The sequence below is a fragment of the Manis pentadactyla genome, chromosome 14, assembly GCF_030020395.1.
Source record: "Manis pentadactyla isolate mManPen7 chromosome 14, mManPen7.hap1, whole genome shotgun sequence".
Classification (NCBI taxonomy): Eukaryota; Metazoa; Chordata; class Mammalia; order Pholidota; family Manidae; genus Manis; species Manis pentadactyla.
The window spans coordinates 61,006,994-61,033,346 of NC_080032.1; the positions used below are offsets into that span (position 1 = coordinate 61,006,994).

The window sequence follows — 26,353 nt, forward strand, 5'->3', positions numbered from 1 at the left end:
TCCGGGCGGCGGCCCCGGCCGGAGACAGGGCCGGCGTCGCCTAACGCCAGGAGAAGCGCCTGTCCGCGAAACCAGGAGAGGACAGGGGAGGGAGGAAGTCTTCCGGAAGGCGGGAGGGCGGCCACGCCCGGCCCGGACGCCCTCCTCGGCTTCGTCCAGCTCCGCGGCGGGGGCTGCGCCTCGTGCTGAAGCCCCGCCCCCACCGGCCCCGCCCCGGCCCCGGCCCCGGCCCCGGCCCCGGCCCCGCCCAGCCCGGCGTTGACCCGGAGCGCTCCTGCGGCCCTTTGGCCCCGCCCCGCGCGCTCTGCCGGGCCCCGGCCCCGCCCCGCGGCCTCGCCATTCGCGGACAGGCTCCGCCCCCCGTTTCCGCTGGCGGCCGCGGTGCGGGAGCGGGAGCGGGAGCGCGCCGGGTCCCCACATTCCTCCGAGCGCGGTGAGTGCGGCGGGGCGGCGGGCCGCAGGCCACGGGCCGCGCGTGGAGCGCCGGGGCACGGAGCGTGCGAGGTCGTGGGGCGCGGACCGGCGGTGGGCTGGCTCGGCAAGCCCCCTATCCGGCCCCTTTTTTGGGGGGAGCGCTCGGGACAGCCCGGGGAGGGTGTCGCGAGGCTGCCAGTAGGGCGAGACGAAGGAGGGATGCTGTGGGCGCCCTGAGGGGGCGGGAAGCGGCCCAAGAAGGGGAAGGTGTGTGCCGGCCCTGTAACGGAGCGAGGAGCGGTCCGCCAGGGGTCTGAAGGGGAGAGGCCCGGAGGAAGCTCCTTGGGTGTGGGGCCGCGGGACAGTGGACCGCAGACTCCCAGGCGGAGGCATGGGAGGTCTGTTGGACGAAGCCGAAAGGGAGAGCCCCAGAGCTGTCAAGGGCTTCTGCGGCCCAGTGGATCCGTGTGGGGTAGCCCTTATAGCGCCCCCAGGGAGGACCAGGGTCTTGGCCAGGCTGGGGTACAGCCTGCAGCCCCTCGGACAACCCCTGGACACCGCTGGCTGGTCGGCAATGAGAGTGACAGGGCTTTGGCACACCCCGAGGTCTGAGATGTAGTCCATCTGTGCATCCAAGTGTGGGACTTTAGAAAACTTTCTTGTGGTTAAAAAAAAAAAAGGCCAACACGGAACTACTTGGTAGGAGGGCAGGATTTGTACTTGTGTATCTTGGGCCTGGAGTCTTGGATCTCCTCTCTTTAAAAAAGATACTGGTCTCTTTGCTTCTTCCCCAGATTCCTGTAGTATCCGGGGAAGTTTAAACTGTGTTGACCTTTCTCCCCATCCCAAAGATGGGGATAAGAATGCAGCAGTTCACCTCCCTTTGGTTCAGAGAACCAAACTCATTATGTGAGGGTGCCCTTCTGACTTTAGCTGCCTTCTTCTCTGGGGTGACTTAGGTATTTCCTCCTCCGGGAAGCTTTCCTGGACTAGGGGAGAAAACTGAGGACTCCTGTTCTGATCCCTGTATACGAGCCAGCTTCCCTCTCTCTACTAAAAATAGCATAGAGAATGTTCTGTATGTATATTCTGCTATAAAGATGTGCAGTCAGCTTTCATCGTTAAGTAGTGGGGAGGAGAGGTGAAGTATTATGGATAATTTCAAACAATGGGCTGGACAAATCATTTATATTTAGCTAAGGAATGCAGGCAAGGAGGCAGACATTCACACCGGCTGCCTATCCTCTGCCTGGTCCTGGCATGGCTCATGCCTCTGGGCTGTGGGTTGGGGTGGAAACCTTGAAGTGCAGTTCAGTTCTACACTCGCTCATTGAAGACCTGCTATGTGCAAGGCCCCGAACAGCTGAGAGTGGATCAGAATGGCATGGGATTTTTTTTTTGTCTGACTTAATCAGATTTTAACCTTTAAATCTATAAACAGATATTTAATATTAATAGCAATTGCTAGTGTTTGTAATTGGCCAAGTGCTTTCCCTGCACATAGCTGTGTATCATTTTATTTGATTCACACGTACTCTTGTAGAGTAGATGTTACTTTTAATTGCCTTCTTATAAGTTACAAAAATGAGGTTTGGAGATAATAAATGACGGAGGTCACAGAACTCCTTAAGTGGAAGAAGCAGAACTTGAACCTCCGGCTGCTGACCCATCATGCCATGTGTTTTCTATCATGCTGTGTCTTGCTGTCTCTGCCATTCTTCTCTATTGAGCCTTAGCCCTAACACCGTCTATTTGTGCAGCCCTGGGCACATTACCTCCCCTTTCCAGCTCTCTTTTGGAGCATTAAAATGTTTCTAGAGTCTCTTCCAGCATCAGATCAGTATAAGATGCCGTCAGCAGCCAGGCAGTTAATTAATGTGTGTTTTATTTAAAAAATTTTTTAACTGTGTAAAAGGCACATAAGTGAAATTTACCATCTTAACCATTTTTAAATGCCCAATTCAGCTGCATTAAGAATATTCACATTATTGTGCAGTAGATCTCCAGGACTTTTTCATCATGCAAAGCTGAAACTGTACACCCCATTCAAAAGCTCTTCATTTCTCTCTCCCTCAAGACCCTGGCAATCTCCAATCTACTTTCTGTGCTTTATTAAGGTCCTACTATGTTCTTAATAAATGTTGCTTTTGAAGAATTAATAAGGAGAGTTGTGAGAAGCAGCCCACCTTGAGTGGGAAGCCACTGGGCCTGAGGTAGCTGGAGGTGTGCGGGTCCTCATGCCTGTGGAAGTCCAGCACTGTGGTATTACTAAGGGAATGTGAGAGTGGGTGAGACCTTGGGCAAGTGCCTCTACCTCTTTTACCTTTAGCTTCCTGCTTGCAAAATGAGCATAACAATAGCAAGCTCTCAGGGCTGTTGGAAGGACCAATGAGATAAAAATGTATGTGAAGCATGTAGCTTAGGGCCTTATACACAGCAGGTGTGCAGTAAAGGGAGGCTGTTATTTATAACCTAGCTGAGGAAACTAGACTAATATGCTTGAACAAGAGAGGACAAGACTTCCTTTCTTCTACCATGTAACACCCAGGCCTGCTGTGGTTGTCTTTCCCACTAAGAGGGAATGGATTGAATCCAGGTGTGTTAATCTGGCTCTCAGCATCCTTCCTATCCATCCTCAGCCTGCCTGTCTAAGCCTTATTTCTCACTCTACTCTTCCGGGAACCCTCAGTTCTAGCCAAACTAATTTCTCAAGCATGCTTTGCTCATTCCTTCTTTGTCCCTTAGTCCATACTGTTCCACTTACCTGGAGTGCTCTTCCCTACTATCCTCTCCTCTTTCAAAACCCTGCTCTTGTCTGAACTCCTTCATGGAGCCTTCCCTGGCCAACCATACCAGAAGACCTCATTTTCCTTGGCACTCCAATGGTATCTTCTCTCCTGGCTTTTATATGCTGTCTGGATGATTCTTCAGTGAATTAATTGCATGAACACTCAGCATGTGTGTCATAGTGGGAGAGTTTGTGCTAAATTCTGGTGATGCAAAAATGAAAAAGGTAAAGGTTCTTGTCTTTGAGAACCCTAGTTCAGAAAAGGGTTAAGAAAGGGGTTCAGAAAATGACAATTCAAGGTATAGGGTGAGTGGCCAATGAGAGTAGCATGTTAGGTGTGTTCAAACAGGGAGATAAAACACCCTGATTCTGGTGAAACTCCTCCTGTAGCACATGGTGTTTGACATGAACTTGGAAGGGTAGGGTAGCTTGTGTTCAACACAGTGGGGGAAGGATCACCCTAAGGATGAGCACCAGGAGAATGTTGGGGTGTGTGACCAGCTCAGTTGGGCCAGTGAGTGGATTGTCTAGAGGAAGCTAAGAGAGAAGAGCCTGGACAGGTAGACAATGGCCATAGTGTGTGTGGCTTCAAATATCCAGCCAAGAATTTCATCCATCCATCCATCCATCCACATTCATTCATTCACTCATTCATTCATTCAACAGAAGTTGAGTGCCCTCTGTGTGCAGGCACTGAGCTGGTGCTGGGGAGAGAGCAGCCACTGAGGGGGACCTAGGAACTGCAAGGGTTGAAGCAGCAGGGCCTGAGGAGGGTGAGTCGGGTCTGCGAAGAGGGAAACTCCTGGTGGGGAGAGTGGCTGGACAACTGTGAGGAATGGAGAGGAGGGGCTGGACCTGGGGCATTTTGGAGTGGGATTAAGAGAATTTGTGAATTGATTGTATGGAGGTGGTGAGGAAAGGACGAAGGGGATTGAAGTGGATTCTGAGCTGGGTGCTTGTAAAGGGGTGGTGGGTGTCATTGTGTCTCCAGCTATGTGGTGAGCCCTTCAGGGCATGGATTCTAACTGCCTCTTTGTTCTCCCCAGCCCAGTACTCACTGCTGAGAGTTATAGAGTAGGTGCTTGTGCACCCCTGACAGTATCAAGAAATGAATCTTTAACCTTCCAGCATCCCAAATATGCATCCACAGCAGTATTTGCACACAGGCCTGGCTTTTTCTGGAGTCATGTTTCTGCAGAGTCAAATGTTTCCTGTACATATCTTCACACCCCAAGTTAACTACCCTTTCAACTTCTGTAACGGTTTTCTCTCTCACCTGATGGTCATTTTCTGCCATGTCTTTATTGCTCCACAAGAGAAGCTTTGGATGTGGTAGAGATGAAAGCAACAATGTGGTCTGTTCCTTTACCTCAGCCTCATAGGGACGTGAATCAAACTCATGTCTCAGTAAAGTTACACACTTTTATATACCTTGAAACTTCAGGTTACTTACAAGTGGTCAAAATGACAAATGGTAAAGCCTCGGATGCCAAGAGTCTACCCCCGGGGATGGCAAGTATGTGGCACAGAAAGTGTCCCCTGCAGGCATCACTAATCCATCGCAGCTGTCCTTCCTGCTGGCCAGGGCCTGGGCTCTGCTTGCTCATGGTGCTTTAGGTTCCCACCACCAGCTGCGTGAAATCAGCTCAGCAGGTGGAACTTGCCATTTCTGGCCTTTTCCATCTGCTGGATGAATGGGTTCTAGATGGGAGACTGCTGCCCCAAAGCGTGGCTGTTGCTGGACAGAATTCACCCTAGTTCACCCTAGAGTGGCCACCCGTGAAGTGATTATCCAATTTTTTATTTTCCTGCAGGAATATCCTGGGATCTTCTCTTATCTGTCTGCAGCCAAGGTGTTTGCAGGAATTTCAAAAACAGGTTAGTGTCAGGTCCATTGCGTGGTGGGGCCTTTGAAAGTCTGTGTGTTATAAAGTGTCTACAGTGAGTTTCTCTTGCTCTTTGACTGTGGGTTGGGGAGGGAGAATACAATGGGATGCTGATATTTTCTAGATGTCTCTCTGACTAGCTCTTGACTTTGAATTGGTGTTGGGAAAATGGAAGTTCCTATGGCCAGGATCCTCACCTGAACCTAAACTACTTAATGATGTAACTGGCCTCCTGCTAGGCTATTGTTTCCACACCCATAGGCAATAAGCTATTATTGACTGAGTCACTATATAAAGAGCTCTGCCCAGTGCTCTGGGTGAGGCAGAGAAGGAGGATTAGGGACCTGCAGACTGTTGGATGTAGCAGTACTTGACCTACCCCTGGGAGAATAAAGCCGGGAATAAACCCTTTTACCCCCAAGAATGTTCCATTGTCATTCCTCAGTCTCACTGAATCCATAGTGAATTTGCCTAGGACTCAAACCCATTTGCAAGACAATTAGTAAGGTCCTTAAATTGGGCTTTAGGGGCCAGGAGAGAGTTACCCTCTTCCCACTGTTTCTGGTTGGCTGCTGACAGTATTGTTAATTTCTTTCTGGTCTATCCTGATTGTGTGGAGAAAGCCTAGGGAAGCAGGAGAGGCCAGTGACTTCCTGCTTCCCAGCTCCTCCAACAGACTTGGGAGCCAGGGTGGGAGACCTCCTACTAGCCAGCCAGAAAAGAATCTGCGGGAATCTGGCCATTCCTACCTGTCTGTTCCTCTATAGTGGCTGCTGCAGGAATGCCCCTGGTCCTCCAGGTGGCACCCTCTGCCAGGACCCTCACAAGGATCCTCGTGTCTGCTCCTGTAGACTCCTCGAGTCTTGCTAATAGTTCCTTTGTTCCCAGCACTTGTGCATTGAGGACACTGTGGAGCTGGAGCTAGGCAGGAGCTACTTAGACGTGTGTGGGCAGCCATGTGGATGCTGCTGATTCAGGTTCCCTGGGGTGCTACTTATGGACTTAGGCCTTTTTGTGTTTTGATTTATGTTTTACCCTGTGTCTTCCTCTTGCCAGGAGATTTGTAAATCTCTTACCTTCCAAGAACCCAGCAGTGTGTGTGGGGGTGGGTAGGATGGTGCTGGCTGATAACTCAGCTTGCCCAAAGATTCCCTTCTCTCTGAGTTCTAGCAGAGATTTTTCGGTATCCTAGGAGTGGTCTGAACCTCTTACTGTCCGGCCATGCTTCCCACATTGTGCTTAGGATGCCACTGTTCATATTTGGCATCATCATAGGCCACAGTTTCAGACTTTATGTCCAGAATTAATTTAAATCATATTAATCTTAATTTAAACCTCATTTAATTTTCGCAAGAGTCCTGTGAAGCAGCTGTCATTTCCCCTTATTTTACAGTGGCAGCCGCTAAGGCTGAGAGCAGGTCAGAGTCTGCGGAAGACCTCGCTGGGCTAAGTGGAGCAGAGCTTCAGCCCCTAGTGGCCTGTGCTCTGTAGACGTGTGGCTGTTCTCGCAGGTTCTGGGAACTCTCGTCAGGTCCCCCCCTGGAGCTGCAGCAGGAATATGGGTGCTCCCACTTGAAGTGTTCCTCCCTTCTCCCTGGGCCTGGGAGGGGGTCTGCTTTTATTCTCGCTGCTCTGAGACTTGGGGCACTGCCTATGGGTGGACTGTGTCGGGTGGCCAGGCACACCTGAGCTGAGGGAAACGAGGCTGGTGAAAATCAGGTGGCAGCAGGGGAAGGACTTGAGGTCAAGTGGATGACAGTCCTTGCTGCTCAGCACATCCTGGCTCCTCCAGGCACAGCCTGCCCCATCACAGAGATTCTGTGGGGCCTGTTTCTAGGGGCTCCTGCCAGGGGGAATCTGGTGGGGAGCTTCCCAGCAGACTTGTGTGGCCCTGGGGAGACAGCCCCTGACATTACCAGTCATTTCTAGCCAGATGACCATCCTGCTCCTGCACATCAGTTGTGTGGAAGCCAAAGTGAGGGAGACCTGGGTAGAGGACTTCTGGACAGCAGGTTTATCCTCTGCTACGGCTTTGGCCTCAGAGGGCTTTGTTTTTGCCATTTCTTGTCACGCTGTTGAGCCTCTGGAATGACGGCCAGCCCCGGGTTGGGGGCTCTCACTTGGCTCTTGTGTCTGCCTCTAACTGGTTATGTAACCTTGAGCAAGTTGTCAGACTAGATTCCTCACCTGCAAAGTGGGAGTCTGGGTGGCCAATTGCCAAGGTTCCTTCTAGTTCTGGTAGTGGTGGTTTCTGAGTGAGACGAGGGGGCATGCCTGGGTTTTGGCTTCCAGTCCTCGGGCTTCCCAGCTCCCTCTTCCTGTGCTTCTGGCCTGGAGGCAGATGGAGGAAGAAAGAATGAAGTTAATGATTAAACTGGAGGCCCTGATTTCTGATGGAAGTCGGACTGGGGGTGGAGGTTGTTTACAGAGATGGTCGCCTGTCTGGTTCCTGGGCAGGGTCTTGCTGCCTGATTTCCATCCTGTGCTGACGGCTTGGCTGCTACTTTTATTGCAGCTGCCTCCTTCCCCTGCCTGATGCATTTAGGGGTGCTGGATGCCAGTCTGGTGAGCTAATAATTTCAGCCTCAGCTTCCAAACCATTTCCTCCTCTTGAACCAAAACATAATCAAGAACTCTGCCGGCACTGGGCTGGGTCTTTTGAGAACTGGGAGGAGCCAGAAGGAGCACCTCTGCTGGCCTTGGGTGTCACAGGGTGCATGCTTTGGTCGGCATTCGACAGCCAAATGGAGATTATTTTTGACTATCTATTGTTTAACGCTGTCTGTGCTTTTGAGTTTACCACACCTCTTCCGCCCTGTCTTCCTTCCCACTCCCTGCACAGTGGCTGGAAATTGATTGTAGTTTAAATACTCCCTCATTTTCTGAGAGTCTTATGACCATTTCTACACTGAATGGCCAGCATTTGTTAAAGTATCTGATCTTGTGATGGGAATAGGAAAGAATGGGGTTGGAGAACCGTACAGGGTGTCTGAAGAGGCTGGCACCTTGGTAGATCCCTGGGATCCCCCCTTATTTTGGAGGCTTGGCCATCCCTGCGGGAAGGCTAAGGGACCTGCACCAGAGGTGAGCTCTCAGTGTACACCTGACAGCACCTGTGTGCAAATTTGAAAAATTGCCCTTCCTCAGGTTAAAAAGGAAAATTGAAGTGGATATGTCATTGTAAATCCTGAAAACATCCGTCTGCCTGGGACAGTCTTCTACAGTCTGGTGGGCAGCAGCCCTGGCCATATGTGTACCTGTGCTCACAACTTCCTGCTATCATGGGGCACCTGTTGCTGCAGCACACACATCTCTGCTTCTCCTGCTCCCAGTGAGGGAGTGTGTCGTCCTCTGAGTCGGGGAGAGCACCTCTGAGAACAGCGGACAGGGGAGGGAAGTGATCTCTGGGAGATGCTCAGGTCAAGGGCGTTACAGGGCTGGACCACACACGTTTGTCAATGTGTGTCAGTTACTATGTGAGTTTGCCCTGGCGTGTGTGGCTGGGTGTGCCTGCCTGCATTTGTGGGGAAGGAATTCTCTGGCATTGTTCTGGCCCACCTGAGCCCTTTCAGTAGGTCACTATACACCTGAGATGTGAATACTTGCCTCAGAGGGGAGTGCAAACCTTCAACACAGTGCCTGGCAGCCCTGCCTAACCTCCCTCACCTGGCCACCTGCTGCAGTGTGGAAACTGAGGCTTAGGAGCCCGACACGCTCCAGCAGGCCCTGGGAGTGGTAGTGCCTGGGACAGAGGGAGCAGATCCCGCCTGAGCATGGCCCCGGGCCCTCTTGGGCCCAGCCCTGTAGAGGGAAGGGCTCAGAGAGGCAGGGTGACTGGCTGGGTTTGCATGGGGGTATGATTCTGGGTGTGGGAACATGCAGGGTGACTTGTTTCAGAGAAAGTGAGGTAGAGGTCTGGGCTTGCAGCTTTCCACTTGTCTTAATCCTGGGAGATTCTAAACAGCTTTGTTTAAAAACTGGATGTGCCAGTGGCAGAGACCTGAGTGAGGAAGAGTCACTGGGCCCCCAGGAAGGCAGTTAGGTTTTAAGCTGGTGCTGGGCTCTGTGTGCAGCATGTGGGGCTGGGAGGGTGGGGAGAGGGGTCCTTAGAGTGTCCCTGAAGGCATGAGTCACTCTACATTAGCAGCCGTGGCAAATTGGCTCCCACCTGTGTGTGGAAGATGGGCGGGGCTGGGGGGAGCTCCAGGCTGGAGCAGCCAGTGGGGAAGTGGCTTGGAAGTACCTATCTGGGCCCTGTCCCTCTCCCACTGTTAGAGAAGTTGGAGTTGGCCTGTGTCTGAGAAGGTCCCCTTTGAGGGGCAGTCAGTCCCCACAGTGCAAGGAGAATAATGCAAGACACTGTGCAGCTATGGGCCAGGCTGGGTGGAACTTTCTCTGAGGATCTGAAGAGCAACCCCAGGGAGATGGGGCTAGGCCTTGAGGGAAGGGTGGGATTTAAAGAGGTGAAGGTGTTTGCAGTGGTTGATGGGAAGCTTGGCTGTGGTGTGGAGATGGATGGGTGTGGTCCAGGCAGGTAGACTGGAGCTGAGCATGGGGGAGGAGGAGCATAGCTGTCATCACATGGCCTCCTTCTTCTGAAAGCTGCATAGACTCGCTGGGAGAGTTTGGTACAATTTATTGCTGTATAACAAACCACCCCAAAATTTAGTAGATTAATGCCACAGCCATATTACTTGGTCACAATTGTGTGGGTTTGTGGGCCAGGCTCAGCTGGTCTCATTTCTGAGCTTAGTAACGCAGTGGCAGGCACCCGGTGGCTCTGCAGGGCCTGGAGGTGCAAGGGCACCTCTCATGTGTCTGTTGGTCGGTGCTGGTGTGCAGCGGTGCCTCTCTTCTCCCGTGCAATTCTCATTCCCAGGGAAACTAGCCTGTTAGCTGAAAACGGAATGTCCAAGACCTCTTGAGATCTAAACTCTGACATCTCACAATGTAACACTTACTTGTTGCTTGTTCAAAGCCAGTCACAGGACTAGTTGGAACTGCAGCAAAGTCACATCAAAGGCATGTGTGTTGAGGGAAGGCAGACATGGATGTACGGTCCCTTTGTGGGCCCTGAAGGAGGAGAATTAGACTATTTGGGAATAGATCTTGCAGAGTTTGGAAGACAGCACAGGCTTCTTCCTCATCCAGTCCACTCTGCCCCAGATAGGTCAACAAGGGAAATTGGCAGGGGCAGGACCCTTAATATCCCTGGCGGGCTAGAGGTATTTTTGGAGGGGGATTCTGTGTGTGTACAGCATTGATGCTGGCAGCTGCTTGTGGGTAATCTAGAATCTGGGCTTTGAAGTAGACAGCTTCTCCTGCTAGAGCCCTAGAGCCATGGAAGTAGAGCAGAGCCCTCCTGCCTTCTGGAAGCTTCCAAGAGTCTGGCTGCTCAGTACCCCTGCTAATTTTCATGGCATCTCCCAAGAATGTGAGTCAGTGAGTGACAGGTCTTTAAGAAAGCCAGCTGGTCACTCCAGATCCAGGTCTCTGCTGGGAATTCATTTAGTTATTCGCCCAGCAATACTGCACCTACTGTGGTCCAGGCTTTCTGGCCATTCCCTCATAGCTTTAGGTGTGAAATAAGAAGAGAAATAAGAAGAATCAGGTTTGTATGATTCACAGACTTCACATCTCCTTCTTGAGCAACTCACAGTGGTCTTCATATTTGGACCTCCCACCATGTATTTGTTTTTATAGTTTTCTCTTCTTATCATGTACCTTGGAAGCTCTTCTTACCTGTGAAATGTCACAACTGGGAGGCAGGCAGAAGGAGACGGAGGAGGAAGCAGAAGGAAATGGGCAGAGCCAGCCCTGGGTCACTGATGGCTCCCCAAACCTGGTTTAGAGGTTGCTGCAGTGGGGCTGCTGGTCAAGACGGCCTCCCCAGTGCAAATCATTCATCAGACTCAGCTTTCTCTGGAGCTCTCAGGCTGCACTTGATAAATACCCCTTCCTCACGCAACAGTGTTCTTTTGCCTGTCATCTGCATGGTTTGTGCATTTATCAAATAAGAACAAAGGCTGAATGAGCTTTTGCATTTGAATACCCCTTGGTATTTGGTTTTCTTCCTGCTCCCTCAGCAAAAAAAAAAGAAATATTTTGTGGCAGAAAGGTTCCCTGTGAAACTATGCAGTCAGTACTGCACAGCTCAGCCTCTTGGCCATTTTCCTTCTCAGCTGTGCTGTGGGAGAACTGACTCAGCTCAGCGAGGACTCAGTGATGTCTGTGGGGTGGGAGGGAGCCAGCAGCCACACCACACTTGGGGGCCACCCTGATGCATCCAGTGATGTGGGTGCCAGTGTTGTGCTGTCATTGCTTTCTGATCAGCTTACGGGGCTTGATGTGTGTGAGTGCTTAGTGTTGAGGAAAACATGCAAAGAAGATTTCTTTGAGAAACTTGGCATTGCAAAGAAGAGAAGAAACCTCAGCAACTCCTCATGGCCAAGGAATTGGAAAAACTGGGTGGAGGTCCTCAGCCTGATCCAACTGAGTTTGCTACTTAAGGCAGATAGTAAATTCCCCATAAGCAGGGACCCATGAGGCCCCTCTCTGATTGCTGGCTTCTCTGCCCATACCCCCACCTCCATTTCTGGTTCTCTGTGGCTGTGAGGATGGACTCACACTGCAGCATGCTTAGGAGTCATAATACCAACTCCTCAACAAATACTTATTAACACTTTGATTCTTTAAGAGTCTGACGCATCTTTTGGCCCAGGTGCTCTGTGTGACAAGAGAGCTTCCAGTCAAGATGGAGGTGTAGGAAGATCCTGAATCACCTCCTCCCATGGACACACCAAATCTATAGCTGCATATGGAACAGATCCCTCTGAAAAAGACCTGAAAACTGTAACAAGCTCCTCCACAACTAAGGATAAAAAGGCCACATTGAGATGGGTAGGAGAGGGAGAGACACAGTCTTGCCAGAACCGTACCCCCAGCACCGTGATCGGTAACTGGGAGGGATTGCACAAATATGGGACTCTTCCCTGAGAAGCAAAGGTTTTGTGTCCCGTGTCAGGCACATGTACTGGAGAGATGAGCCCCCAAAATGTCTGGCTTTGAAGACCAACATAGCATATGTCCAGGAAAGCCACAGGGCTATAGGGGACAGAGACTCTACTCTTAAAGTGCTCATGGTGCAGACTCACTTGCCCAGGACTCAGCACAGAAGCAGCAGTTTGAGAAGTGCCTAGGCCATAAGTGAAGGAGATTCATTTGTTATTCTTTTTTTTGAGAGGGCATATCTCATATTTATTGATCAAATGGTTGTTAACAACAATAAAATTATGTATAGGGGAGTCAATGCCCAATGCACAATCATTAATCCACCCCAAGCCTAATTCTAGTCAGTCTCCAATCTTCTGAAGCATAACGAACAAGTTCTTATGTGGTGAACAAATTCTTACATAGTGAATAAGTTCTTACATGGTGAACAGTACAAGGGCAGTCATCACAGAAACTTTCGGTTTTGATCACGCATTATGAGCTATAAACAATCAGGTCAAATATGAATATTCGTTTGATTTTTATACTTGATTTATATGTGGATCCCACATTTCTCCCTTTATTATTATTATTATTATTATTAATAAAATGTGGAAGTGGTAGGTAGATGCAAGATAAAGGTAGAAAACATAGTTTAGTGTTGTAAGAGAGCAAATGTAGATGATTAGGTGTGTGCCTGTAGACTATGTGTTAATCCGAGCTAGACAAGGGCAATAAAACATCCACGGATGCAGAAGATTTCTCTCAAAACAGGGGGGGTGAGGTTCTAAGACTCACCTCTGTTGATCCCCAATTTCTATCCTGATGGCCCCCCTGCGACTGTGCCTGTCTTAGGTTGTTCCTCCCTTGAGGAATCTTACCCGTCTCTGGCTAACCAGTCATCTTCCGGGGCCATACAGGGAAATGTAAAGTTGGTAAGTGAGAGAGAAGCCTTATTGTTTGAAAAGGTTAGCTTTTTACTTCTTTGCAGATTTATGCCCTGTGGCTTCTATGCCCAGAATTTGTCTTGAGGTATCTTTACTACTTAGAGGAATTATGATACTCGGTAAATTCGATATGAGGCACGAATTCTATTTAAGGGTTGTAATTAGGAAGGAAGAAGAAAAGCTATAGAAGTAGCAGACGGAAGAAAACATGGGAAGATTGATTATTTCTTTGACATATCTTCTTGTAGAGTAACTTAAGCATGTATAGGTTTTAAACTACTAATTAAATTGCGCACGCACATTAACATAATAGGAATACAGATACATAACCAAAGCAGATCTGTAATTACCAGCCATCTCCAGTGAAACCAAGAAAACCAGTTAGGCACCCTAGGCATTTGTGAAAATTTATCTATGATATGATGGATATTGTCCAACTGTACTTGAACAGTCTGAGAGAAATCAGACAAATTAAAACAACCCATTCCTGGGAACTGTTCACATCCCATATGTTCTTTTAACAGTAGATAGTCTGTAGTTGTAAGATTTTGGAGCGCTACAACTTGCACTTCTCCTAATTCTTGAGTTCCAACAGTATAGATCCAGTCAAATTTGTTGTTTTACTGTATGCACAGGCCAGCTTAGATATCTCCTTCTTCATTCCCATGGCAAGTCCAGGAATCGGTGGGATGAATGCGGCTACAGCTGTAGCAGCGCCTGGATCTTTGTTGAGGTTTTTTGATGATCATTCATTTCTTATTCTTAAAGCATTTACTGAAGGGTAGGGTCCTGTTGGGACTTTCTCTAGGAATGGAGACTCTTGTGAGCACCATTTTTGGCATCCCCTCTCCACCCTGCTAGTACCAGTGCTGGTGGATGCCATTTTTATCACTCTCCCTCTAACCTGCTAGTGCCAGTGAACATGCCCTTCCCCAGTGTGCTGTTCCAGCCAGCTCCAAAACTGGCTGGTGCACCATAGCCCACAAAGTGGATGTCCCTGAACTCCTGGTTCCAGTGCTAAGGCGGGATTGTGTTTCTGGGCTCCAAAGGTCTAAAACAATTGGAGAGACAGTTCTTGGCAAGCCACCCCTGCCAGGGTACTGCATTCACAGCACACTGAAGTAGCCTCCACCCAATCTGTTTATGAAAAAGGCATATCTAATTGGCCTAGAAGTTCAGCCTGAGGAGCAGGCTTCAGGTTTACCATGCAGCTGGAGGCCATGGAAGTGCCCTCAGGGCATTTAGGCCAGGGGATACCATCTTTGAGCTCTCACTTGGCTTCACTACAGCTAACCAGGTCCTCCAAAAGAAGAGCTCATACTATCATCTGGAGGTCCAAATTTTGCAATTCTTACTAAGGGGACACATCAAGGTGGCTTTGTTTAGAGGCAGCAGGATCTATGATTGTCATTTCTTAGGACTGTATATATTTGTGAACTTTCACAAAGTGCTGCCTGAGGGTCTGGTTTCCAGTCAGCCTGAAATTAGAGGCTAATTGAGATCCTTCCCTCTGGAACACTGACAGGTTTTGTCACACCCTCAATAACTGGAAACTACCAAGAAAAAAATCAAGCTTCTTAGACAATCACAGAGTCTCAAGAGATGAATGAACTAGGGCATGGTGTACAATAAGGTTCAACTCCTACGCAGGACAATCCTGCAAGACTGGGCGAGGTAGCCATTTCACCTAATACATAGAAACAAACACAAAGACCCAGGGAAAATGAAGAGACAGAGGAATATGTTCGAATGAAAGAAAAGTTCTAGGAAAACAATTTGATGAGATAGAGATAAATAACTTACCTGATAAAGAGTTCAAAGTAATGGTCATAGAGATGCACATGAACTCAGGAGAAAGATGTATGAACACTGTGATAACTTCAACATAGAGATAGAAAATATAAGAAATTACCAAATGGAAGTCACAGAACAGATGAATACAATAACCAAATTCAAAGATATACAGGTGGTGTTTTTTGTTTTTTTGAATTTTTTATTAAGGTATTGATATACACTCTTATGAAGGTTTCACATGAAAAAGCAATGTGGTTACTATATTTACCCATGTTATCAAGTGCCCACCCATACCCCACTGCAGTCATTGTCCATCAGTGCAGCAAGATGCCACAGATATGGGCAGTGTTTAATAGCAGACTAGGTAAAGCAGAATGCAGAGTCAGTGAGCTGGAAGAGAGGGCAGTGGAACTCACTCAACAAGGGCAGCAAAAAGGAAAAAGAATTTGAAAAAGTGAAAATATCTTAAGGGACCTATGAAACAGAATAACATCCACATTATAGGGGTCTCAGAAGGAGAGAGAGAGAGAGAGAAAGGGAGAGAAAACTTATGAAGAAATGACTACTGAAAACCTCCCTGACCTGACAAAGAAAACGGACCTCCAGATCCAGGAGTCCTAGAGAGTACCAAACAAGATGAACCAAAAGAGACTCACACCAAAATACATTATAATTAAAATGTCAAATGTTAAGGAAAGAGATAATCTTAAAAGCAGCAAGAGAAAAACAACTTGTTACATACAAGGGAACCCCCATAAGATTATCAGCAGATGTCTCAGCAGAAACTTTGTGGGCCAGAAGGGAGAATCATGATATGTTCAAATTGCTGAAGGGGAAAAAAAAAACAAACCTCCAACCAAGAATACTCTACTCTGGAAGGTTATTATTTATTATTGAAGGGAAGGTAAAGAGCCTTTCAGACAAACAAAAGCTAAAGAAGTTCACCACCACTAAACTGGCCATACAAGAAATGCTGAAAGAACTTCTTTAAGCTGAAAAGAAAAGGCACTAATTAGTAACAAGAAAGAATATGAAAGTAAAAACCTTACCTGTCAAGGCAAATAAATAGTAAAGGTAGTGGATTAATAATTTATAAAGCTGGTATGAAGGTTAAAGTCAAAAGTAGTAAAAATAGCTACAATAATCAGTTAAGGATATAGACACAAAAATAAAAATAAAATGTAGGGAGAAGTAAAAATGTAGAGTTGTAGAACACATTCAGATTTAACCTGCTGTCAACTCATGGTAACCACAAAGCAAAAACCTGTAACTGATAAACAAAAGATAATGATAACACTAAAGAAAGTCCTCAAACCACAAGGGAGGGAACAAAGAGGAACTACAAAAACAGACAGAAAATAATGACCAAAACGACAATAGGTATATATCTATCAGTAATTTAAACAGACTGAAAGTGAAGGATGGAAAAGGATGTTTCATGCAAATGCAAACCAAAAGAAAGCTGGGGTAGCTATACTGATAGACAAAGTAGACTTTAAAAAAAAAGACTATAATAACAGATAAAGATGGGCATTGCATAATAATAAGGGGGTCAATCCAGCAAGAAGTTATAACAGTTATAAATATATATGCACTCAATATAAATGCACAAAGCAAATACTAACAGTCCTAAAGGGAGAAATTGACAATACAATAAAAGTAGTACCATACTTAAATCAGTAGATAGGCCATTCAGGCAGAAAATTAAGTAAACATTGACCTTAAGTGACATTAGACCAGATGGACTAAATATATATATATATATATATAACATCCTATCCAAAAGCAACAGAATACACATTCTCAAGTATAACTGGAAAATTTTCCAGAATAGATCATATGTTAGGCCATAAAATAAGTCTCAATAAATTTAAGAAAATACAAATCATGTTAACCACAATATTATGAAATCACAAAAATATTTAAACAATGTGCTACTAAACAACCAATGGGTCAATAAAAAAACTTTAAAAAGGTAAAAAAGAATATCGTGAGACAAATAAAAATGGAAATACAACATATCAACATCTATGTGATGCAGCAAAATCAATTCTAAAAGGCCAGTTTATAGATACACAGGCCTACCTCAAAAAACAAGAACAATCGCAAACTGTCTTAACTTTACACCTAAAGGAATTTGTAAAAGAAGAACAAAAGAAGCCTAAAGTTGGTAGAAGGAAAATAATAAAGATAAAAATGGAAATAAGTGAAATAGAGACTAAAAAGACTAGAAAAGATCAATGAAACTATGTTGGTTCTTTGAAAAGATTAACAAAATTGGCAACCTTTAGCTAGACTCATCAAGAAAAAAGCTTAAATAAAATCAGAAATGAAAGAGAAGTACAATTGATACCAAAGAAATACAAAGGATCATTAAGAGACTTCTGCAAACAAGTATATGCCAACTGGACAGCCTAGAAGAAATTGATAAATTCCTAGGAATATACAATCTTCCAAGACTGAATCATGAAGAAATAGAAAATCTGAATAGACTGATTCCTTGTAAGGAGAGTGAATCAGTAATCATAAATCTCCCAACAAACAAAATCCAGGACCAGATGGTTTCACTGGTGAATTCTACCAAACAGCAAAGAAGATTTAATACTTATCCTTCTAAAATTCTTCCAAAATATTGAAGAGGAGAGAACCCTTCCAAACTCATTTTACAAGATCAGCATTACCTTTATAGCAAAACCAGACAAAGACACCACAAAAAAAGAAAAAAAAAGAAAAGGAAAGAGAAGTACTGGCCAATATCCCCAATGGACATAAATACAAAAATCCTCAAAGAAATATTAGCAAAATGAATTCGACAGTACATTACTGGCATCATACACCATGATCAGGTGGGTTTTATTCCAGGGATGCAAGGATGGTTCAAAATCTGCAAATTAACATGCTACACAGCATTAACAAAATGAAGGATAAAAATCATATCATCTCAGTAGACACAGAAAAAGCATTTAACAAGATTCAACATCCTTTCATGATAAAACCTGAACAAATTGGGTATAGAAGGAATATACCTCAACATAATAAAAGGCCATATATGACAAGCCCATAGTTAGCGTCATACTCAGTAGTAAAAATTTGGTAGCTTTTCTTTTAAGATCAGGAACAAGACAAGGATGCCCACTCTTATCACTTTTACTCAACATAGTATTTGAGGTCCTACCCAGAGCAGTTAGGCAGGAAAAAGAAATAAAAGGCATCCAAATTGAAATGGAAGAAGTAAAACTATCACTATTTGGAGAAGACATGGTTTTATAGAAAAATCTAAGGACCACCAAAAAAGTGTTAGAACTAGAAAATGAATTCAGTAAAGTTGCAGAGTACAAAATCAATATACAAAGATCTGTTACATTTTTATATGCTAACAATGAACTCATAGGAAGAGAAATTAAGAAAACAATCCCTTTACAGTTGCATCAGAAAAAAAAAGATACCTACAAATCTCATTTAACTGAGGATGTGAAAGACCTGTACACTGGAAACTGTAAGACATGGATGAAATAATTTGAAGACAAAATAAATAGAAGGATATTCTGTGCTCATGGGTTGGAAGAATTAATATTGTTAAAATGACCATATAATCCAAAGCAACCACAGATTCAGTGCAATCTCTATCAACATTTCAATGGCTTTTTCACAGAAATAGAACAAACAATCCTAAAATTAATATGGAACCACAAAAGATCCTGAACTGCCAAAGCAATCCTGAGGAAGAACAATGAAGCGGGAGGCATCATGCTTCCTGATTTCAAACTATACTGCAAAGCTGTAGCAATCAAAATAGTATGGTATTGGTGTAAATATAGACAAATAGGTCAATGGAACTGACTAGAGAGCCCAGAAATAAATCCATGCATATGTAATCAATTAATTTATGACAAAGGAGCCAAAAATATACACTAGGGAGAGGACAGTCTCTCCAGCAAATAATGTTTGCAAAACTGCATAGCCACATGGAAGAGAACAAAACTAGCTCACTGTCTTACACCATACACAAAAATTAACTCAAAATGGATCAAAGTCTTCAATATAAAACCAGAAACCATAAAACTTCGAGATGAAAACATAGGTGGTAAGCACCTTGACACTGGTGTTAGTGGTATCTTTCTGGATTTGACTCTAGAAATAACAGCAACAAAAGCAAAAATAAACAAGTGATACTACATTAAACTAAAAAGCTTCTGCACAGTGAGGGAAACCACCATCAAAATAAAAAGACAACTTACTGTATGGGAGAAGATATGTGCAAATCACATATCTGGTAAGGGGTTAACATCCAAAATATATAAAACTCTCATACAACTCAATAGCAAAACAACAATCTGATTAAAAAATGGGCAGAGGATTTCAGTAGACATTTATTTAAAGAATACATACAGATGGCCAATAGACATGAAAAGATGCTCAACATCACTAATCATCAGGAAATACAAATCAAAAACCACAATGTGATACTACTTCATACCTGTCAGAATGGCTCTTATCAAAAAGACAATAAATAACAAGTGCTGGTGAGGACCTGGAGAAAATGCAACATTTGTGCAGCATTGGCGGGGATGTAAACTGGTACAGCCACTATGGAAAACAGTATGAAGGTTCCCCCCAAAATTAAAAATGGAAATATTATATTATTGACAGTTACATTTCTGGCTATCAAAAAACAAACCAAAAACACTAATTTGAAAAGAAATATGTGCCACTGTGTTCACTGCAGCATTATTTGCAATAACCAAGATATGGAAATGACCTAAATGCCCATCAGTGGGTAGATGGATAGAGAAGATGTGGTATGTATACATGATGGAATATTACTTTGTTATAAAAAAGAATGAAATCTTTATGACAGCATGGATGTACCTAGAGGGGTTCATGTTAAGTGAAACAAATCAGATAAAGACAAATACCATTTGATTTCACCTATATGTGAATCTAAGAAATAAATGAATAAACAAAACTCATAGATATAGAGAACAGATTAGAGGGGAAGGGGGTTGGCGGTTGGTAAAATGGGTGAAGGGAATCAAGAGGTACAAACTTCCATTTATAAAATACAGATGTCATGGGGATGTATTGTATAGCACTGAGACTATAGTCAATAGTGTCGTATTGTAAATTTGAAAGTTAAGAAAGTAAATCTTAAAAGTTCTCATCACAAGAAAAAAATGTAAATTTGTATGGTTAACACATGGTAAACAATGTGATCATTTTGCAATGTATACAAATGTGGAATCATTATGTTGTACACCTGAAAGTAATATAATGTTGTTTCTCAATTATACGTCAATTAAAAAAGAGAAAATTGAATAGGGTGTAAATAGTGTGCAGTGCATTATTTAAAAAAAAAGAAAATGAGAGCTTCAGCTGATGTCAGATTAGGTGAGTCCCCAGTCCTTTCAGTTCTTGGCTACCAACCGTCTTCTCTGTTTTGTCCAGTTTTCCCATTTCCTCCAGGGCTCAGGCCTTCATCATCCCTGGCTCCCAGGACTGGGCTCTGAAGGCCAAGTAGGAAGGGATGAAATTGCATCAATGCAGCCAGAGACCTCTAGCTGAGACCCAGATGAGATGCTTGTCTTGCGCAGCTGAAGTCCCACTGCCATATTTGGAATAAAAATAATGTTCCCTGTTTCATCACCCACCTTCCTTCCTGCTTGTCCCACTGATTTGGTTTTTAACAAGTTTAGGTGTCCCAGTGGGATAAGGACGGGCCTCCCTGGAGGATGCTCAGGGGACCATGCCTCAGGCTGTGGGGACTGTTGTTCAAGACAGCGGCAGCAGCCGCATCTCTGGTATGTGCGTGTCCATGGAGGGGCCACACTCTGCTGGCTGGTGGGGAAGTTAGATGGGTGGCCACGCCTCACCACCACCGTGCCTAGGGCTGGGTGAACGGGTATGTGTTTTGAGTCTGCTCTTGGCCTGGTCGCTGCAGTCTGGACAGGATCAGGCAATGTGGTTCCCTCCCTCTTAGTCTGACGTTTCTCTTGAGTGGAGTCCTGGATTGGGGGACCTGAGTCAGATACATTTTCTCTTCTTGGAGTACTTTTGGGGCTGCTGGTCTTTGGGGTGCTAATACTGAGAATAGGAACCGTGCATGCCAAGAGGGGAAGCCGCAGAAGAGTCCTCAGCTTGTGGGGCAGGCTGGCAGCCCGGTTTCCTGGCCATCACTGCAGCCGGCTCTGGTGGCAGGACTTGGCGGTCTTTGGGGGCTGGGGTGAGGGAGCGCGAGCCCCACCCTGACTGTGGCAAAGGGAGGGTGGAAGGCGCTGCAGACAGCAGGGTACCGCCGCCCGCACTCGCCTGTTACTGCCAGAAGGTCCTCACAGGCCTTCCTGGGAAGGATGGTGCAGCTTTACAGGAACACCCAGGAAGGCAATACCCATTTTGTGGTGGTTACTCTTTTAAGTCAAGTGTCTTTAACACATTCTTTGTCATATCAGGAACTAAAGCATTGGGCGCTGCACATCCCAAACCCAGGGGGGTGGGGGGCTGGCCTCCAGAGACCCTGGTGCTCCTGAGACCTTGCAGGAACCCCACTCTCCCTCACTCTGGGATTCCAAGGGGCCTTGCTGCTGCCAGAGAACTCCCTTAGAGATGCAGGACTTCTGCAGCCTCTGTGGGCGCTGTCTGATGGGCAAGGACCCTGCTAAGGGCTTGCCTCGGTCTCTGTCTTGGTTCTTCGTGGAGTGCACTCAATTTCCCCTCCACTGGTGCTCTGTCTGTTTTCTCATTGTCTAGCACCTGGTGGCACTCAAATATTTTTTGAATGAATGAATACTGCATTTGTGATATAAAAGGAATGTGTCCCTAGTCTAGCCCATTTTTCTGAACACTTAGAGCACTTGTTTGATTTAAAACCATCCATTTTCATAATCACAGGGGTTTGGAATGTCTCTGGGGAGGAGGCCGGATGCTTGTCTTTTTAAAGGGTCTACAGCTCCGGGAGGGAGGCTTTCTCTGCCTTTCTCAGGGAGGTGAAGGAAGGTGAGGGGAAGAGGAGGCCACTGCGGGAGGTTTCCCAGCTGAGGAAACTGAGGCGGGTTTCCCCAGGGTCTGCAGCTCATGAGGCTGGAGCCAGGCTCTCTAGGTCCCAGCCCTGGATTCTGTCTCTCCTGCCTCCTCCCCATGCCTGCTCCCACCTTCCTCAGCTCACCCAGGGGTGCCTCAGAGTTCCTAGTGCCCTGTGTGTGGGGTGACCTTGTAGGACCTGGGGGCAGCTTTGTAGGAAAACATGCATCCCAAATGGCCTTATCCATGAGGACTTGAGAGGGGCATGTGTTGGGTTATTTTGGGTTTGGTGGGCCGGGCTCAGATCTCTCTGGCATTCCCGGCCACTTGCCTCTCAGAATTGACCAGAATGGAAGGATGGTAAAAATCAAGGCTCCAGGAATAGCACAAGAATTTGCTCATTCTTAACCCCTGGAAAGAGGTGTTGCCCAACCCAGAGTGCACAATGACGAGCAGCTGGGGGAGGGTGCTGGTTTGGGGAGGGGAGGGCCCAGAGCTCAAGACAACTTCCTCTTCCTCCCTGGGCAGGAGCGGGGCAAGCATGGTACATGGCTCAGAGCCAATCTGATAAGGGAGCAGGAGCTAGAGGCCAGAGGAATGTCCCTCCCCCCAGCCAGCCTTGCCTCTTGGGGGTCTCCTGTTAACTCCCACTGACTGGTGTTTCTCTGGATCTCTCCGACTCCCACTTTCTGTTTCTGTCTCAGACCTAGGTAGGCTCAGGACAGCTCTGGCCTTGGACCCTAAGGAGGCTTTTATCTTCTTCCCTTCCCCAACATCAGGCCCAGAATCATTTTCCCTCAGTGCACATGAAGGTGACACATACTGTGCACCTACACTATGGGAAATCAGGAGCTCAGTGACATCAACAATCTGTCGTTGCCCAGGAGGAGCTAGAGTGGACATGTAGAGATGAGTGTGTGTGGACGGTCACATACCCACTAATATCCCGAACAGTCCCAAACTCCTGAGGAGCAGATGGGGCCCTAACAGGCAGACTGGGTCGGTGGGCAGAGCAGTCTGCTGGGACTCCGGACACCTAATGGCCCTGGAACGGTCAAGTCACTGCTCTGGGCCTTAGTGTTTTTCATCTGTGAAGTGAGGTCCCTCTTGGCTTAAGGGTTAATCTCATTCCAGGGGTTGAAGGGAGGAATAACCTTCAGATGGGTAAGGTGTTTTTGTTACCTCTGCTCTTTGTTCCAAAGAGGGTCTGAAGGTGGACACCTCAGCTCGATTATCCCATGGTGGGACACGCTGAGGGCTCAGATGTTACAACGCACCTTTTTTGTGTTCTGTAGATCCTCCTGCTCAAGAAACCTGCAAAGTCTGACTTCATGGTAAAAAAAATCAGTTACCCTAGTCCAGGACAAGATGAGGTTCATGCGGCTGAGCGAGGCACACCTGTGCCTCTCAGCTCATAGCTCCTGCTTAGAGCCACCTTGTCCCTTTTGTTTGTGTAATGTCAAGTTATCTGGAACCCCCCTCCCTGTCCACCGAGGAGGTTCTCACTTCTCTTTGTCCTTGGGGTGGTCTACCTTCTTTGAAATAACCCTCCCATCCCACAGTGTTTTTTCTCTTATCTGCATGGATGTAGCAACTTTGAAAGTTTGTTCAGCTAGTATTTCTTCAAGTATTTTTCTGATTCCCCTTCTCTGGCTGCTCTTTCTAGAACTCCAGTCACATGTACATTAGACTGTTTGATATTGTCCTATGGGTTGCTGATGCTCTGTTAAGTTTTCATTTCTTTTTTCTTTCTGTGCTACATTTTAGATAGTTCCTTTTATGTCTACAAGTACAATGACCTTTTCTTCTGCAGTATCTTAATCTGATACTAACTAGTTCCATCTAATGTACTTTTCATTTCAGATATTGTATTTTTCATCTCTAGGAGTTCCATTTGTCTTTTTTAGATCTTTCATTTGTCTTATATGCATGTTTTCCTCTATGTTCTTGAGCATATGAAACATACTTACGATAGCTGTTCTTTCATCCTTGTCTACAACTTTCAGCATCTCTGTCATTTTGGGGGCTGTTTTATTGACTTTTCACCTGGTTATGGGTCATATTTTTCTGCTTCTTTGAATGCCTGCTTATTTTTTATCAGATGCCAGGCATTGTAAATTTAATGTTGCTGGATTTTGTTATATTTCTTAAGAAAAGTATTGGACTTTATTCTGGCCTGCATTTAACTTGCTTGGGATCAGTTTAATATTTTTGAGGCTTGCTTTTAAACTTTGTTAGGCTGGGTCTGGAGCAGCCTTTAGTCTAGGGCTAATTTAGCTTCACTACTAAGGTGCCACCTTCTGAGGACTCTACCCACTGCCCTGTGTATTAGGAGGTCTCTGCTCTTGCAGGTGGAAATGTGACCTCTTTCTGGCCCTGTGTGCATTCCACAAAGGGCCAGAAATTGTTTGGCCCATTGGTTTGTATTCGTCCTTTCCCCACACGTGTGGGTCAGCCTGGGACCCAAGGGGACTCCTCTGCGGATCTCCAGAGCACTCTGTGCAGCCTCCTCCTCTCCAGAGTGCTCTGTCTGTGCAGCCCCCTCCTCTCCAGAGCGCTGTGTCTGTGCAGCCCCCTCCTCTCCAGAGCGCTGTGTCTGTGCAGCCCCCTCCTCTCCAGAGCGCTCTGTCTGTGCAGACCCCTCCTCTCCAGAGTGCTGTGTCTGTGCAGCCCCCTCCTCTCCAGAGCACTCTGTGCAGCCCCTTCCCCTCCAGGACTCTGCCTTAAAAATTCTAGCTCCATGAACTCCGCTTTCTGTCTCCTCAATCTGGCGAGACACTGGCCTCCACCCAGACCCCTTCCCCTGTGCTGCCGTGCGGAAGCCACCTGCAGGTGGTGTGCTGGGCCACCCCGGACTTGTTCTTTTGTCTCCCTTTTCTCAGGGATCGCATCTGCTACCTGCTGCCCTACACCTGAAGTGGTCGTGCCATGTCTTCTGCCCAGCGTTTGAGTTGTTGAAGTTGGGAGGTAAAGCCAGCCCCTGTTCTGTGCCATGGCTGTACATCTGAGTCCAGCATCACTGGGAGGCTCGCGTCCAGCATCAGTTCCTTCCCCCCCAGGGCAGGCGTCTCCAGGCAGCACTCCTGTGAGACCCCATATATGCATACCCTTTTCCCCATAGTTTCATCTGGCTTTGTGTTTCTCTCTCTAAGTAGGCTGTCTCCCTGAGCACAAAGATGATCTGGTATTTTTCTTAGTATCCCTTGTACCTAGCCTGCCGCCTGACACATAGTAGGCAGCTCAGGTTTGTTGACTGAATGACTAAATGAGAAGAAATGCAGGAAACCATGAGCTAACCATGCTCTGTGGTTGCTAAGAAGAGCAGTCCCTCCCTCGCTATGGAGCCAGACTCTGTGCCCTGCCGAGCGTACCCTACATGTGCAGTGCTGGGTGTTAATTCTGGTTGGGACCCTGACAGATCCGAACTCATCCAGAGGCAGGTGTGGAAGCCACACCACATGGGAGCTGGATGAAGGGCTTGGAATGTTCATTTTGTCTGGGAATTATTTTGTGGAGTGTTTGGGAAGCGAGGGCACAATAATGGCTTTCCACCATGTGCAGGCTCAATGTGGAAGATGAGGGCTGAGCTGTACCCTGTGGCTTCAAGTGCCACACCTAGGAACCATGGGTGAGGGGATTCCCGGAGATCAGTCATGGGTCAGCCCGAGCCATCCGGCGGAGGTAAGGGCCACCTGGAGGCAGGGAGCTCCCCACCACTGCTGGGGTTTAGGCAAAACTTATTTTTATTGATGAGGGATTTTGTGTTTGGGATTGTAAGATTAGATATAATGTGTGAGATAATCTCTTAAGATACTTTTCTACTCAGTGATTCTAAAGCTTACCCCTCTCTGAGCAACATGATTCATCCCCTCTTGCAGCTCCCCATGCCGGAACCCCCCACCCCCCCACACACACATACACACACACACACACTCAGAAACTCCCCTGAAATACACCCCTTACTACTGCGTGGTGAAGCTGCTCGCACCCCTCACCTTGCCTGGAGTCGGTTTCTTCTCATGCCATGTAGACTAGCTGCCCAGGCCTGTGATTGTCTCCTTGTTCCCGCTTCAGCCCGACTGGCACCTCTGTTGTGCCATTGTCTCTGTGTCTGGGCACACAGTGCCTTTGTGGTGGGGTGGCTCCAGCCACGCACTGTCCTCCCGCCCGCACACACAAAGCAGCTGGCAGCCTTGCTGCAACTGCTCTCCACACTCGTGAACTCACTCTGAAGGGGCACTGCCCCTCGACCTGTTTGTTGACTTGTTTTTCTGCATCTTGTGTCTTCCCGGAGCTAGAGCTCCTGCGGAGGTGTCACTCCATGTGTCTAGGACAGTATGTTACACACTGTGGAGGCCCATTTAGTAGTGGCCCTGACAATTTCTCAAGAGACACTTCAAGCACCTGCCCTTGCCCATATTTGAGGTGGTCTCCAGGGAGCTCCAAATAAGACCCCTCCCCCCAGAAGTATGGGTGGGTCTGCAGCTCGGTGGCTGAGGAGAGTGGAGGGGCTGACTCCA

The 26,353-nt window shown here is 46.8% G+C and overlaps 1 protein-coding gene across 4 annotated transcripts in view; it reads left to right on the forward strand.

Annotated features, from left to right (window-relative positions):
• The first annotated feature begins 338 nt into the window (after positions 1–338).
• TSPAN9 (tetraspanin 9) overlaps positions 339–26,353 on the forward strand; it is a 195,987-nt gene continuing 169,972 nt past the window's right edge. The window contains exons 1-2 of one of the 4 annotated variants that reach the window (XM_057492416.1): positions 339–433; positions 5,017–5,091. The gene's annotated coding sequence lies outside the window, so the exon portion shown is untranslated. Of the gene's footprint in view, positions 434–5,016; positions 5,092–24,776; positions 24,801–26,353 lie in introns of those variants that run through there. The other 3 variants (XM_036908327.2, XM_036908346.2, XM_057492418.1) reach the window with 3 other exon arrangements.